Source organism: Stenella coeruleoalba (assembly GCF_951394435.1).
Source record: "Stenella coeruleoalba genome assembly, chromosome: 19".
NCBI lineage: Eukaryota > Metazoa > Chordata > Mammalia > Artiodactyla > Delphinidae > Stenella > Stenella coeruleoalba.
In genome coordinates, this window is record NC_137165.1 from 2198354 (window position 1) to 2212340 (window position 13987).

The 13987-nt window shown below is 47.3% G+C and overlaps 1 pseudogene across 1 annotated transcript in view; it reads right to left on the reverse strand.

The window, feature by feature from the left end:
- Positions 1–6553: 6553 nt before the first annotated feature.
- Positions 6554–13987, reverse strand: part of LOC307176937 (receptor-binding cancer antigen expressed on SiSo cells-like) — a 107080-nt pseudogene continuing 99646 nt past the window's right edge. Inside the window, exon 4 of the transcript XR_013831795.1 lies at positions 6554–7371. The product of XR_013831795.1 is annotated as a receptor-binding cancer antigen expressed on SiSo cells-like (transcript). The remainder of the gene's footprint in view (positions 7372–13987) is intronic.

A 13987-nucleotide genomic window follows, 5' to 3' on the forward strand; every position in this document is an offset into this window, starting at 1 on the left:
TCTCCCTTTTATAGTTCTTCCATGTTGGAAGACAGCTGTTTTAGTCCCCAAAACATGGCATTGTCTTCCTCTGACTGTTGATGGAGTTACAGGGTCCTGTCTGCCATCAAGGCCTCTCTGCGTAGCCCCCAGTTGCCATCAGCGGCATCTAGTGGGTGACGGCAAGCAGGGCTTTTGGGTTTAGTAAAATGCCGAGTCAAGATCTCTAGGCTGAAAAACATCTCCAACATTGTCACATGGGGCAAAGCTGAGAAAGTCACATTTATTGTCACGTGGGGACTAGCTGGACAGGACCCTTGTCTCTCGCTAGGTACCCCCACAGCCGATACCCTGCAGACAGAACTTTCTGCTTCTGGCTCTCCATTTATCCAAGGTAAAGGGCATCCACACTGCCCCAGTCTCTTCTGACCACGAACAAGTGTGGCAACCTTTTCATTAGATCATTGAAGACATTCGAGCCCAGCCAGACTTACTCGGGTTTATACTGAAGTATGTCCTCAGCAAAACCAAAACCTAATAGGGTCACAGAAACTTTAAAAGGGGAAGGACAGGCAGGGAGGTGCAGACTTTCCAACTGTAATCCTCTTGGATTTTCCCATCTTAAGGGAGGGTGTCTTTCCTTATCAAGGTTTTTGAGGCATATAGCAAAGGAGGAAAACCTGGCATAAAACAAAATCATCGGGACTTCCCTGGTGGTCCAGTGGCTAAGACTCCGCGCTCCCAATGCAGGCGGTCCAGATTTGATCCCTGGTCAGGGAACTAGATCCCACGTGCCGCAGTTAAGACCCAGGGCAGCCAAATAAATAAAAAATATATTTAAAAAAACCAAAAAAACCGAAAATCTAAATGCCTGAAGTTCACGGACTCCCTGTTGACACAAATAATACTATAATGGGAATGGAAAAGAGTTTTATTTGAGCCAAACTGAGGACTGTAGCCCGGGAGACAGGCTCTCAGTAGCTCTGAGGATCTGCTACAGAGAAGCATGGTTTTCAGCGCAGTTTTATATCTTGTCAGAACGAACAACATCAAACAAGTCAGGGACACATTCCTTCAAAAAAAACGGACCAGCAAATACAAAGTGAGTCAGGGTGGCCTTGGCACCTGTGAAGGGAGTCTTACCATCAAAGGAGAAACCAGCACCGGCGTCCCAGAAAGGGAAGCATTTCATCTTTATTTTTAACATGGACATTCTTTACTTCCGGTCAGTGCACCCTTTTCTTTACAGCAGATGTGCAGTATATGTTGGACAGCACACACAGGCTGTTTGGTTAGCATATAATTCGAGTTAGCTCATGTATAACTAGAATGACTTCCCCCCCACCTCAATATGTGAAAACTTCTTCCATTCTCCCCAAATCTGCAGTTTTTTCCCTCTGTGCGGCGGCCAGGGGCTTCCATCTCTCGTCACGGGCTGTGACTGGCCTTTCTTGTCAATCAGGAGGCCACAGCTTGGAGGAGTCCTGTCCTCGGCCCGGGGCTCCGGGTTACGCAACGTTGGCTGCCGGTATTTGTAATGAACAATTTAAATGTTCCATCCCGGCATCCTTGCTCCACGGCAGTTATTCCTAGAATCTGAGTACGACATCCCTTTATTCGGGTAGCTCCTAGATGCAGGCACTTGCCAAGGCCAGCTCCCCTGCTCATTCGCTTGGAAATCCAGACTGAGCTTGTAAAATGGAACAGTCCAGCTGGCTCCTGGGCTTCGCCGTTACAAGCACAACTTTGATGCGAACAATCTTTTTTTTGCGGTACGCGGGCCTCTCACTGCTGTGGCCTCTCCTGTTGCGGAGCACAGGCTCCAGACGCACAGGCCCAGCAGCCACGGCTCACGGGCTCAGCCGCTCCGTGGCATGTGGGATCCTCCCGGACCGGGGCACGAACCCGTGTCCCCTGCATCGGCAGGCGTACTCTCAACCACTGCGCCACCAGGGAAGCCCTGTGGGTGGATTTTTTTTTGGGGGGGGGGGAGTTGTTTTGTTTTGTTTTTGTTGTTTGGTGTAATATAGAGTTTAGTCCTAAAATAAGGAAGCAGTTCTTCGCGATTTCTGGGCATCAGCAGAATTTTGGTGAGCAGCAAGGTCGGAACTAGGGTGAGGTGAGTGAGGCATTCTCCCGGGGGTAGGGACACCAAAAACCTCAGCAGTTAAGGTAAATTTTTAAAATGCAGTATTTTGAAAAACAAAAATTGGGGGACTTCCCTGGCGGGCCAGTGGTTAACACTCCGTGCCCCCAATGCCCAGGGCACGGGTTCATGCTACGCGGCCCAAAAAAACCCAAAAAGCAATAAAACCCCAAAAGACGATGCGACCCTGCACAACGGCATGACCCCTGCACTGCTGCACTCTGGTCTGTTCTGGCAGGCAGGGCTCTCACTTTTCAGAGGGGTCCCTGTACACTACCTGCACCAACCTCTTTAATCCCTTTGTCCATTTGCGTCACCACACTGTCCTGTAGGGGTGCAGCCACAGCACAATTAAACATCAGGTTTTGCTTCCACATCCCAGGAGAAGAGGGGCCGGGACGTGTGTATCCAAAATTCTGAGCAGGATTTCAAGAGCGTCTCTGGTCTTTCCTTGTGGGTGAGGCGTTCCTCCCAGTGGATTCTGGGCCCTTGGCCTCCGTGGGAAGGGCACTGGCTCTTCCTCACAGTGACTTTGCTGTGCGGCCAAGGCTGGAGGGCTTGCGGGGGGAGAAGGGAAAGGAGTGTGTGATCAGCCTGAAGGTGAATCCAAACCTGGGGACTCCACCTCATTCACTGCCTCCACTCGCTTGGTCCCCTCATTCCTCCCCCCGCCCCCTGTCAGGGTCCACGTCACCCCTGGGCCACCAAAAGCAATAAGGAGGTGACTCTGGTCTCTCGCTACTTGGAATCTGGACATGGCATCAGCAATCATGCTGTGAGCTGGCTGGCTCTTCCCTCGGGAGCACAGGGATAGAGCCTCCTGGCCTCTGCTTCTCTAACAGCGCTGGGGTCAATCCCAAATGCCTCTAGTGTCACACGTGGCCACAAACACAGAAGCAGCCGCGCCTCCTTTCCTGTTAGACAGTAGATGCTCTGGCGGTCTCAGCTGCCCCCAACCCCAAGTTCACGGAGAGCATCAGACGGCAAAGGCGGGGGAGAGCATCAGACAGCAAAGGTGGGGCGGCTCCATCTCTCTAAAGAACACCAGGCCCTGCGGGTGTTGTATTTATTGAGTTAATTGATGCTTCTTGTTCTTAAGCAGACCAGGATAGCGCTCTTTCTTACTTAGTAGCTTTTTTACTTAAAAGCATATTTACTCCCTTATTTAATAGTTTTATCTTTCATATTTAATAAAAAGGAAAAAGTACCATCCAGAAGCAGGGTCTTAGGACTCCCATGAGGTGGACAATGGACCCTTTAACATTATGCTAGAAAACATATCAACTAAAATATGCGGACAGTACAGTGAGAAGTGAGAATATTAAAATGTTAGGTACAATATAATCTCATCTCAAAATTGGATTTGAAACGACTGGAAGGGGCGGGTGCTAATGTCTTTCTCCATTTGGGCGCCGGATACACAAGTATTTGCCCTCTGTGAAAATTCATGGCTACTTTTCCGGATGTGTGCTGTCAGCTGAAAGTCCAGTAACATATTTGGGATGTGGATGTAGCCGGTAAAAATCTGCAAAAAGAAATACCGCACATGGAAGTATTAGCAGTGGTTATGTCTGGATGGTGGATGGTCAAAGATTCTAATTTTCTTCCAGGCGCTGTTCTGGCTTTCCTCAAAGACAATGTTTATTTTTATAGTTTAAATATAATCATTGTAAATCAACTATACTTCAGTTTTTAAAAATTGACAAATGCAGTGAGCTGATTTGCAAAGTGAAAAAAAATTGTAAAGTCCTTGCGTTTATCAAGCTCGTTTATTAAGTCCTTAGTTTCCCGGCGATGGGAGATGCCCACCCCCCTTTCTTTTTGAGGGGTCTCTGGAAGGAGTCGGGGCCCCGGCCTCGGCCACGCCCCGCACTCGCTCGCGGCGCCCCTCCCCCGGTCGCGCAGGCGCGTGGCGGCCGGCTCCTCCTCCGAGTGGGGGCGGGCGGCGCGGAGACAGCGCCTGCGTCTCCGGGGCCGCGCGACGGCGCCGCCTCAGCGAGGCCTTTAATGACACGGACGCTCACGCTCGCTGTGACCTCGTGGCGCAATGGTAGCGCGTCTGACTCCAGATCAGAAGGTTGCGTGTTCAAGTCACGTCGGGGTCAAGCCGGCTTTTTTCCTCTGAAGTGCAGGGGCTCGTGAGGAGCGGAGTGGCCGCCCCACGCGAGGGATTTGGCCTCACGGAGGTTAATTATCCTGTCAGCTACTCGGAAAACCCACTCTTTTTCTTCCCAGCGGGAACATAGGGCTGATAAACGCGCAGCTCCTCCCAGGACCGGCAGGGGGCGGTGCGTCGAGCCTTGGAGCGCCCCTCCCCGCCCCCACCCCTTCCGCCCCGCCCGTCTCCCCGCCCCCACCCCGCAGCCCCGGGTGACCTCGTCCCCGGAGGGTGTCCCGGCGGGAAGTGGACCCCCCCCCGCCCCGGGAGGCGCCGCGCCTTCTGCACGTGACCCCGCAGGTGGCCCTCATCTGACCGCCCCGCGGGCTCGGCCGCACGTGGACGCGGCAGGACGTTCGCGTCCGCAGGTCTGGCCGCAGGTGGAGCCCGCACGGGGGCCTGGACGGCGGCGGGGTCTGCTCGTGCTCCCCCGGGCCCTGGGCGCGGCCTCGCACACGCGGGGGGGCGTCCACACCCGCCGCGGGGACGGCAGCCTACGGGGGCCTCGGAGCGACGGCCGAGCTCTGCGCAGCCCCGCGGTCCCGAGATGCCCCGGGAGGGGAGAACCGGGCTTCCCCGCAGGCGCTCCACGCCCTCGCCCCTGACGGCGGTCGCACCCGCTCGGGCGGCGAGCCCGCTCCTGCGCGGTCTTGCGCGGCTGTCCCCGGAGACCAGGACCGGCCCTGTTCCTATGTGGGCAGAAGAGCCATACAAGAAGAAAGCGTTTGGAATCTTAAATGACAGGAAGCCCTTAAGCCTCCGGTGTTAGTATCTGTGGCTGCAAGCTAGGAGCAGATCTGCTGAGGGGGCCTGCAGAAAATCAGGGGTCTCAGGAGCTGTATGGCCAGGCCACGCAAGATGGCTGTTCTCTTGCTGTCTGCACGTTCCCCTGCCCGGCCAGGGCCTGTTTCACCTACCCCTGTGCCCAAGACCCAGCTGGTGACAGCTTACCATAAGGGCGGTGAGGGGCCTGCCCCTCCACTGGTTTCCCTGGTAACTAATGAGGCCACCTGATGTAATTCCCTCTATAAAGGGCTCCCACTCCCCTTCGCCTTGGGAGCGGAGGCTACCACCATGTCCTGCCTTCAGTTTGCAGCCCACCGTGGGGTGTCGCTCCAGGGCCTTGCTTCAGACGTGTAAGCTATCCACTGAACCATGAATGTCTCTGTTGCTGACTCCGGGCGCACACCTGTGCATTCAGAGAATTCACACGTGGAAAGGAAAAACATGTCAAGGGGTTCCTTGAAGGGGACGGTGAGGGTGCAGGCAGCATGGTAGTCCTGGGTGAGCACGTACATCAGGTTGGAAGAATTGGGGGATTTTAGGTCCAAAGGGAGCAGCCGCTACTTTTGTGAATAACGATGTAAAAAGACCCTTCTGGGTTCCTGCAAAAAGAGTAAAACCCCCAGGATCCACTCTTCCCCCGCAGTTGTTCAATTCCCCTTGCCTTCAGAAGAGAAAGGAACACTGAAAGACAGACACAGAATGCTCCGGTTACAGGAGCTAATCTTATGGAGGTTACTAGGAAACACGGTGAAGGTGATTCTCAAAAATGATTTGCTCTGCCACTTTGAATAATTTTTATTGCATATTGTCAGTGAAATTTCTGTATGTTATTACCATCAGGTTTGAGTACATGAGCTGTGCATGAAACAAAAAACATGATTTTAAAATTTTTAATAGAATATCAAATGTATGCAGCACTATTGCATTTATTTTCTTTTAAAATTCTCATAAATTAAAAACAACAGCAGAAAACGAATTACTAAATAAAATAAATTTTTTTCTCCGAAAAAAAGCAAGTTGCACAAAAACTTTATTTTTTTGTGATATATTATTGCATTTAATGTCATTTTCTTGAAAACCAAAATTACCAAATTCCTTAATGTTGTATCAAACATGAACAATGCCAGTTCAAGTTAGAGGAAATGTACGTCAACACCAGCTTCTGACAACAGAAATGAGAAGTTAAAGGTCTGTCTGATTTAGGTCAGGTAATCATGGAAACAAAAGAATATTTAAAATAATTCATTTTATCATTATGCACATTGAAGGAAATCATTATAGACAGGAGAGTTGTTTCCCACCGTAAAATGATTTACACCCATTTATTAAGCTAGAAACACCAGCTTGAAAAGGTACTGATATTTGCCATTTGTAATAATTTCTCTACAGCAAACAATTGTCTTACAGTTGGAACATGTTGAAGGAAACATTATCTCATAAGTCTTTTTTGTTCTTGGAGTCTCAATCACTAAGAGTTCAAGGGACTTTTGAGAGATTCCTGGTGTCCTGGGTGGCCTGATGAATGCATTAAAGTCAAACAGTGTATCTGTATTCTGAAAATACTCTTAGCTCCATGCGAATGTTGCTTGGGTTGTGGAGCTCTTATTTCTCCCACTGGCACCATGACATCTGAAGAACATTTGTTACGAAAGTTTCACACCCATTGTGTTTTGTTCCTTCCTCATCAGCCGCTGTGCTTCCTTTTCCATTTTCTTCCTTTGTTGTTCTGCTGCTCTCTTTTCTCTGTCTGCTGTCTTCTGCTGCCTCAGAACTTCTTCGGCTTGCCGCATCGTCTTCTTCCTATGCATTGGTATTTTCCTGCCAGGTATCCATGTCACCTAGTTCAGGAGATCGGTGAATAAAAGGCATATCTTGTGTAGCTGCTAGGCTATTAGAGAAACCTGTGCTGCCATCTGGGATGCCAAAATTTAATGGTTCTCTCTTCTTAATAATGATTTTCTGAGTTTTCCTTAAAGTTGGTGTCATGTCCTTAAAATACTCAGGTTCCAGTTTTTCTAAAGCTTTTTGTTGTGTTGCCACATTCCTATTCCCTCCTTTAATCTTTACACTTGTGGGTGTATCTGCATCTCAAGAAGTCCACTCTTCAACGTCTGTCTGTTTAGCAACTGACGAATAATCAACTGTAGCTGGGAAAGTTGTTTAGTCTCCACTTCATTTCCGTCCTCTGCCAGATCTGCATATTAATCTCTTTAGGAAGGAGAATACTGTTGCTAGGCAGGTACAAACTTTAAATAACCGAAACTGTGTGACAGCCATGGTGGGAATCGAAACCTGAAATTGACTGATGAGAAAAAAAAGAATCATACCCACTGTACAGATGCGAAAAATGACAGGAGCGTTTTTCAGTTTACACAGTCTGATGCCATGTGCACGGCGTTTGGTGAAACGCTCTCAATTGCTCCAAGTGGGTGCCTAGTGGGCTGGGACTTGGATTTTGGGAAAATCTGCCTGGGAAGGAGCAAGGCCTGCCCCTCCCCCTCTGCACAAAAACTTTAAACACACAAAGAATGTAAACACGTACTATACCTGTTAATGGATACATACTTAATATGTATCCGTGTTGGACTGTGCATCGGAATTATACACACCAGCTCTGGGAGAGTGGTTCCCACCCAGGGAATGAGGAGGAAGAGGGGATGGAAGCAGGTTCTACTTTAAAAAAATTTTGTAATGAAAGTAGCCAAGACATTAATATTCATTAAATCTGGTTAGAAGTTCATGAGATCTAACTTTATGAAACGTGAGTTTCAGGTCAGCGTTCACTCCACAGGCATAGTCCAAAATCTCCAAGTCAAGAAGTTAATGGACAATTCCCCAGTCAGTAGGACCCCCAGCATGCTGGCAGAAGTAAATTCTCTCTGAAAAAAATACATCCTCAAAACAGGCCTTCTGCGGGGCGGGGGACGAATTGGGAGATGGGGATTGACATATATACACTATTTTTTTTAATTAATTTAATTTCTTTATTTTGGGCTGGGTTTTGTCTTCGTTGCTTCATGCGGGCTTTCTCCAGTTGTGGTGAGCGGGGGCTATTCTTCATTGTGGTGCGCGGGCTCTAGGCATGTGGGCTCAGTAATTGTGGCGCACGGGCCCAGTTGCTTCGTGGCATGTGGGATCTTCCCGGACCAGGGCTCAAACCCACGTCCCCTGCATTTGCAGACGGATTCTTAACCACTGTGCCACCAGGGAAGTCCCAACATATATACACTATTGATACTATGTATAAAATAGGTAACTAATGAGAAACTACTGTATAGTGCAGGGAACTCTACTCAGTGCTCTGCAGTGACCTAAATGGGAAGGAAATCCGAAAAAGAGGGAATATATTGCATCCATCTAGCTGGTTCACTGTGCTCTACAGTAGAAACTAACACAACATTGTACAGAAACTATACTCCAATTAAAAAAAAAAAAAACAGTCCATCTAGTTTTAGTATATAAAGTCCCAGGCAAAATGTGCTCATAATATATTTTATTTTATTTATTTATTTATTTATTTTGCGGTATGCGGGCCTCTCACTGTCGTGGCCTCTCCCGTTGCGGAGCACAGGCTCCGGACGCACAGGCTCAGCGGCCATGGCTCACGGGCCCAGCCGCTCCGCGGCATGTGGGATCTTCCCGGACCGGGGCACGAACCCGCGTCCCCTACATCGGCAGGCGGACTCTCAACCACTGCGCCACCAGGGAAACCCAATATTTTATTTTTTCAAACCTAGGCTTGCTTTCTTTTTAAAAAATTATTATTTTATTTATTTATTTTTGGCTGCGTTGGGTCTTTGTTGCTGCGCACAGGCTTTTCTCTAGCTGTGGCGAGCGGGGGCTACTCTTCGTTGTGGTGCGCAGGCTTCTCATTGCGGTGGCTTCTCTTGTTGCGGTGCATGGGCTCTAGGTGCGCGGGCTTCAGTAGTTGTGGCTCATGGGCTCTAGAGCGCAGGCTCAGTAGTTGTGGTGCACGGGCTTAGTTGCTCCGCGGCATGCGGGATCTTCCCAGGGCTCAAACCCGTGTCCCCTGCATTGGCAGGCAGATTCTTAACCACTGTACCACCAGGGAAGCCCTCATAGTATATTTTAAAAGAAAATAAATCAAGATAGAATACCTATATACCACATAAAGAAATGCACAGTAGAGAAAGTAAGGATTTTAAAAATGACTAGAGGGGGAAAAAAGATTATTTTTTAAAAAAACAAACTAACACTTAGACTGAAGCAGAGTTCTCAGCAGCAGCAATGGAAGCCGGGAAAAGTGCACTAATACTTCCAAACTACTGAAAGAAAGTAACTGCCAACCTACGATTATATACTTGGGAAATTATCTTTCAGGAACAGAGATATTTTCAAGTAAATGAAACCACCAGCATCCCTCCCTGAAGGACTATGTGAAGGATGTACTTCAGGAAGAAGGAAAATGACCCAAGACAAAGATCTGGGAGGCAAGGACTAGGACCAAAGAAAATGAAAATGGGTAGAGCTAAAAGCCGAGACCATAAATAAACAATAGCGGGGCTGCCCTGGTGGCGCAGTGGTTGGGAGTCCGCCTGCCGATGCAGGGGACAGGGGTTCGTGCCCCGGTCCGGGAGGATCCCACATGCCGCGGAGCGGCTGGGCCCGTGAGCCATGGCCGCTGAGCCTGCGCGTCCGGAGCCTGTGCTCCGCAACGGGAGAGGCCACAACAGTGAGAGGACCGCGTACCGCAAAACAACAACAACAACAACAAAAAACATATAAAGATTTGGGGAGATTGGTGCAAGATGGCAGAGTAGAAGGACGTGCGCTCACTCCCTCTTGTGAGAGCACCGGAATCACAACTAACTGCTGAACAATCATCAACAGGAAGACACTGGAACTCACCAAAAAAGATACCCCACATCCAAAGACAAAGGAGAAGCTGCAATGAGACGGTAGGAGGGGCGCAATCACAATAAAATCAAATCCCGTAAGTGCTGTGTTGGTGACTCACAAACTGGAGAACACTTATACCACAGGAGTCCACCCACTGGAGTGAAGGTTCTGAGCCCCACGTCAGGCTTCCCAACCTGGGGGTCTGGCAACAGGAGGAGGAATTCCTAGAGAATCAGACTTTGAAGGTTAGCGGGATTTGATTGCAGGACTTCGACAGGACTGGGGGAAACAGATACTCCACTCTTGGAGGGCACCCACAAAGTAGTGTGTGCATCAGGACCCAGGGGAAGGAGTAGTGACCCCAGGGGAGAGTGAACCAGACCTACCTGCTAGTGTTGGTGGAGGGTCTCCTGCAGAGGCGGGGGGTGGCTGTGGCTCACCGTGGGGACAAGGACACTGGCAGCAGAAGTTCTGGGAAGTACTCCTTGGCGTGAGCCCTCCCAGAGTCCACCATTAGCCCCACCAAAGGGCCGGGTAGACTCCAGTGCTGGGTCGCCTCAGGCCAAACAACCAACAGGGAGGGAACCCAGCCCCACCCATCAGCAGACAAGCAGATTAAAGTTTTACTGAGCTCTGCCCACCAGAGCAACACCAAGCTCTACCTACCTACCACCAGTCCCTCCCATCAGGAAGCTGGCACAAGCCTCTTAGATAGCCTCATCCACCAGAGGGCAGACAGCAGAAGCAAGAAGAACTACAGTCCTGCAGCCTGTGGAACAAAAACCACATTGACCGAAAGATAGACAAGGTGAAAGGCAGAGGACTTTGTACCAGATGAAGGAACAAGATAAAACCCCAGATAAACAACTAAATGAAGTGGAGATAGGCAACCTTGCAGAAAAAGAATTCAGAATAATGATAGTGAAGATGATCCAGGACCTCAGAAAAAAATGGAGGCAAAGATCGGAGAAGACGGAAGAAATGTTTAACAAAGACCTAGAAGAATTAAAGGACAAACACCTAGAAGAATTAAAGAACAAACAAACAGAGATGAACAATACAAAAACTGAAATGAAAACTACACTAGAAGGAATCAATAGCAGAATAACTGAGGCAGAAGAACGGATAAGTGACCTGGAAGACAGAATGGTGGAATTCACTGGGGTGGAACAGAATAAAGAAAAAAGAATGAAAAGAAATGAAGACAGCCTGAGAGACCTCTGGGACAACATTAAACACACCAACGTTCACATTAGAGGGGTCCCAGAAGGAGAAGAGAGAGAGAAAGGACCCAAGAAAATATTTGAGGAGATTATAGTCAAAAACTTTCCTAATATGGGAAAGGAAATAGCCACCCAAGTCCAGGAAGTGCAGAGAGTCCCAGGCAGGATAAACCCAAGGAGAAACATGTTGAGACACATAGTAATCAAATTGACAAAAATTAAAGACAAAGAAAAATTATTGAAAGCAACAAGGGAAAAACAACAAATAACATACAAGGGAACTCCCATAAGGTTAACAGCTGATTTCTCAGCAGAAACTCTACAAGCCTGAAGGGAGTGGCATGATATATTGAAAGTGGTGAAAGGGAAGAACCTACAACCAAGATTACTCTACCTGACGAGGATCTCATTCAGATTTGATGCAGAAATCTAAGGCTTTACAGACAAGGAAAAGCTAAGAGAATTCAGCACCACCAAACCAGCTCTGCAATAAATGCTAAGGGAACTTCTCTAAGTGGGAAATACAAGAGAAGAAAAGGACCTACAAAAACAAACCCATAACAATTAAGAAATTACCTTAAACATGAATGGATTAAATGCTCCAACCAAAAGACACAGGCTCGCTGAACGGATACAAAAACAAGACCCATATATATGCTGTCTACAAGAGACCCACTTCCGACCTAGGACACATACAAAGTGAGAGGATGGAAAAAGATATTGCATGCAAATGGAAATCAAAAGAAAGCTGGAGTAGCAATACTCACATCAGATAAAATAGACTTTAAAATAAAGAATGTTACAAGAAACAAGGAAGGACACTACATAATGATCAAGGGATCAATCCAAGAAGAAGATACAACAATTATATATGCACCCAACATAGGAGCACCTCAATACATAAGGCAACTGCTAACAGCTATAAAAGAGGAAATCGACAGTAACACAATAATAGTGGGGGACTTTAACACCGCACTTACACCAATGGACAGATCATCCAGACAGAAAATTAATAAGGAAACACAAGCTTTAAATGACACCACAGACCAGATAGATTTAATTGATGTTTATAGGACGTTCCATCCAAAACCAGCAGATTACACTTTCTTCTCAAGTGCACATGGAACATTCTCCAGGATAGATCACATCTTGAGTCACAAATCAAGCCTTGGTAAATTTAAGAAAATTGAAATCATATCAAGCATTTTTTCTGACCACAACGCTATGAGATTAGAAAGCAATTACAGGGAGAAAAATGTAAGAAACACAAACACATGGAGGCTAAACAATTCATTACTAAATAGTCAAGAGATCACTGAAGAAATAAAAAAATACCTAGAGACAAATTACAATGAAAACACGATGATCCAAAACCTATGGGATGCATAGGTTTTAGAACTCTCCGTAACATCATACACAAAAATAAACTCAAAATGGATTTGAGACCTAAATGTAAGACCAGACACTATAAAACTCTTAGAGGAAAACATAGGAAGAACACTCTTTGACATAAATCACAGCAAGATCTTTTTTGATCCACCTCCTAGAGTAATGGAAATAAAAACAAAAATAAACAAATGGGACCTAATGAAACTTAAAAGCTTTTGCAAAGCAAAGGAAACTACAATCAAGACGAAAAGGCAGCCCTCAGAATGGGAGAAAATATTTGCAAACAAATCAATGGACAAAGGATTAATCTCCAAAGTATATAAACAGCTCATGCAGCTCAATGTTAAAAAAGTAAACAACCCAATCAAAAAATGGGCAGAAGGGCTTCCCTGGTGGCGCAGTGGTTGAGAGTCCGCCTGCCGATGCATGGGACACGGGTTCGTGCCCCGGTCTGGGAAGATCCCACATGCCGCGGAGTGGCTGGGCCCGTGAGCCATGGCCACTGAGCCTGCGCATCCAGAGCCTGTGCTCTGCAACGGGAGAGGCCACAACAGTGAGAGGCCCACGTACCACAAAAAAAAAAAAAAAGGGCAGAAGACCTAAATGGACATTTCTCCATAGAAGACATACAGATGGCCAAGAAGCACATGAAAAGCTGCTCAACATCACTAATGATTAGAGAAATGCAAATCAGAACTACAATGAGGTATCACCTCACACCGGTTAGAATGGGCATCATCAGAAAATCTACGAACAAATGCTGGAGAGGGCGTGGAGAAAAGGGAACCCTCTTGCACTGTTGGTGGGAATGTAAATTGATACAACCACTATGGAGAACAGTATGGAGGTTCCTTAAAAAACTAAAAATAGAACTTCCATATGACCCAGCAATCCCACTACTGGGCCTATACCCAGAGAAAACGATAATTCAAAAAGACACGTGCACCCCAATGTTCATTGCAGCTCTATTTACAATAGCCAGGTCATGGAAGCAACCTAAATGCCCATCGACAGATCAATGGATAAAGAAGATATGGTACATATATACGATGGAATATTACTCAGCCATAAAAGTGAAAGAAATTGGGTCATTTGCAGAGACGTGGATGGATCTAGAGACCGTCATGCAGAGTGAAGAAAGTCAGAAAGAGAAAAACAAATATCGTATATTAATGCATAAATGTGGAACCTAGAAAAATGGTACAGGTGAACCTGTTTGCAGGGCAGAAATATAGACACAGGTGTAGAGAACAAAAGTATGGACATCAAGCAGGGAAAGTGGCGGGGGCATGGTGTGGTGGTGGGATGAATTGGGAGATTGGAATTGACATGTATACACTAATATGTGTAAAATAGATAACTAATAAGAACCTGCTGTATAATAAAATAAAATTCAAAAATTAAAGAAAAAGATTTGGGGCTTCCCTGGTGGCGCAGTGGTTGAGA